This window comes from Vigna angularis, chromosome 2, assembly GCF_016808095.1.
Source record: "Vigna angularis cultivar LongXiaoDou No.4 chromosome 2, ASM1680809v1, whole genome shotgun sequence".
Lineage (NCBI taxonomy): Eukaryota > Viridiplantae > Streptophyta > Magnoliopsida > Fabales > Fabaceae > Vigna > Vigna angularis.
This window is the reverse complement of record NC_068971.1, coordinates 45039303-45042832: the sequence shown is the minus strand read 5'-3', so window position 1 is coordinate 45042832 and position 3530 is coordinate 45039303.

The following is a 3530-nucleotide window of genomic DNA, read 5'->3' as shown; positions in this document are numbered from 1 at the left end:
TGGTCCACACCGCCGCACTCCCCGCACGTACTGTACCTTTTTATTTCAGGTTTGACTTAAAATGTTACTAGTGGACAGGGCTTCGGTACTTGCTCCTTTATTCGAAGTACTAATCATCATAAATTTTAATATAATAATCATTATAATTTTTTATATAATAATCATCATAAATTTTAATATAAATAAAAAATATATACTTTGAACAAAAATGTACACTTCACTAATACTTACCGATTTTGTTTAATAAATAAATTAATATTTATAATTTGTAAAAATACTATAATTTTATATATATATATATATATATATATATATATATATATTATTTTTATACTCAAATTACTGTGAAACCATTTGTATGCATTCAAATACAAAAATTGTTACTTATATCTCTAATTGATTAGAGTTTTTACTTCTTAACAAACTAGTATTAAATTTTAATCATTGATTATATTTTCCATGGTTAAAGAAGTTATTGAAAAAAATTAAAAATAACATGTTTGTTATTATTCCTGACATGAGTGAAAAGTCTTAATAAGTACTCATTCTTCACACAAATATATTATAAATTAAGGAAAGTTCCAATTGACAGTGTTTTAAGAAAATATAAATGAGTTAATTTTTTGTTATATGAGTAAGGAAGTGTCTTTCTTCAACATGTGAATGAATAAATTGACTGACTTATTGATTATATAACTCATATTTATTTGTCACAAAACTTAGCGTGAATTGATAATTCAGTGTGAATAAATAAAATTAGTAGTTAAACAATAAATTTCATAGTTTGAATTAAATATAAAATGTTTGTTTTTTTCTAAAAAGTGACTATTTGATTATGACGATATATGAAACTATTTGAACTCATTTCAAAATTATTATTTTTTATTTGTTGACCAAATGAGTGGATTAAGAAAAATTAAACCTCAAAATTTTCACTTAATACACTAGGATGAATGCTAAAGTGAATTTTTACTTGATTATAATATTTTAATTAAATCTTAAATAATTTAACTATGGTCATATATTAAAAATGTCAAAGATACAGTATAACAGTGTGAAAGTACAAATAGTCCAAGACCTAATGGGTTTAATTTTAATTTTGTTAAATCACATTTGGGATACTATAAAATGTGATGGTAGAGCCCTCACTAATTTTTATTTTATAGCACAGGGAGCATACCAAAAGGTTGTAATATTTCCTTCATAACTCTAGTCTAAATGAATATAGATCAATTTTTTCAATAGGTTGTGTATATAAGATAATATCCAAAGTGTCATCAAATACGATAAGAAAGTGCTTTCTCATTATAAATCTCAAACAACATTCATTTAGGGAATAGGATCATTTAACAACATACTCGTGGCTAATGAGGTGGAATAAATTAAGAGGAAAAAGAAAAAGGAATTAGTATTAAAGATATATGAAAAAACTTATGATTTAATGACTTACTGAGAATTATTGTACTATATAATGAACATATTAGGTTTTAGCTCTAAATGGATTTAATGGATAAAAGGATGTCTAGAATATTCTACAATTTTAGTCTTGGTTAATGGACGTCTGACTTGGGTGTAGGGTGAAACACCCATAATTTAAATCTACAATAGACTTGAGACAAGGAGGCCCAATATATTTTTTGTTCCTAAATCTACAAGAGGCTTGAGACAAGGAGGCCCAACATAAATTTTGTTCTTGACAGTAGCATACGGATTGTGTGATAAAACAAACATCTAAAAAATTTATGAAAGAATGAAAGTGGAGGAAAAGGAAGTTGAGGTGAGCATGTTACAATTTGTTGATGATACATTGTTTGTATTTGAGGTTAAACAACAAAATATTTTTGTTTATAAAAAACATACCGAGGTGTTTTGAGCTAGTATTGGGTTTAAGGTTCAACCTTCACAAGATAGGACAAACATCTAAAAAAAGATATGAAAGAATGAAAGTAGGGGAAAAGGAAGTTGAGGTGAGCATGTTATAATTTGTTGATGATACATTGTTTGTATTTTAGGTTAAACAACAAAATATTTTGGTTTATAAAAAACATAGTGAGGTGTTTTGAGCTAGTATCGAGTTTAAGGTTCAACCTTCACAAGATAAGACAAACATCTAAAAAAATATATGAAAGAATGAAAGTGGGGGAAAAGGAAGTTGAGGTGAGCATGTTACAATTTGTTGATGATACATTGTTTGTATTTGAGGTTAAACAACAAAACATTTTGGTTTATAAAAAACATATTGAGGTGTTTTGAGCTAGTATCGGGTTTAAGGTTTAATCTTCACAAAATTAAGATAGGTAGGGCTTTTGGGTAGAGAATGATGTATTAGAAAGGTTTCCAATTACCTTGAACCCCAATCATAACAAAGTTCCATTTAAATACTTATGTATACTGTTGGGGAAAATCTGAGGGAACAATGTTGGTAAAGTGCATTGAATAAAATTAAGAGTAAATTAGAAAAGTGGAAGGGTATGCTTTTCTCCTTCACACGTAGAATATGTCTCATTATTAAATCTGTTATTACAATACTCCCTTTTTGTTATTTTTCTTTCTTTAAAGCCTCAATCGATGCATGCAAACAAATAAGAAAAATATAAACAAACTTTTAATGGAGTTGGGAAACAAAGGGTAGAAAAATTGGACGGATGGAGTAGGAAAAATTGTACAACCAGAGGAAGAGGGAGGAATAGGGATCAAAGATATAAAAGAGTTTAATATAGCCTTAATAACTAAATGAAAATGGAAACTAAGAATGGAAAAACAAAGGTTGTGGAATGATGGTTTAAAGTCTGAGTATGACTTTTGGAAAACCCTAAATGGTAATTGAAACATAAGATATGAATCTTGGAGGTGGAGAGTTTTGTGTAAGGTGTGCGAGGAAGGGTATAAAGAGAATTGGGTTGATAGTAATGTTGTGTGGAAAGTTGGATTAGGTAATAGGATAAATTTTTGCGAGGATAAATGGTTGGGTGAAATACCACTATGCAATAAATTTCATGGGTTATATGAGATTTCAAAAGATAAAGAAAAAACAATTGAGTAATCAGGAACGTTGAATAGTGATGGGAGGAAATGGTGTTTGGCATGGATAGAGAGAAATTTGAATTAAAAATAATCCAATAACAAATATTATTATAAGAGGTACCAAGCGTGTCATTTGATAAGAAATTTGAGGATGCATGAGTTTGGAAAGAAAAAATATACAGGAGTGTACACAGTTAAATATGCATATATAAAAATGCAAAAATATTATAGTGTGGAGGACATTAATATGTTAACTACCTTTTAGAGAATAAAAGCTTTACCAATTGCACAACATTTCACGTGAAGGCTATTGCTAGATAAGTTACCAATAAGCACAAGGGTAACTAGTAGGGTGGTAGGAATAATTAACATTACATGTTTGTTATGTAATTAATAATAAAGAAAAATCTTGTAAACATTGTAAAAGAACTCATAAAGTTTGGAACATATGTGATGGATGGGTTGGTGTGAACACAATACACCATAATCAATCTAAGCATCATTTT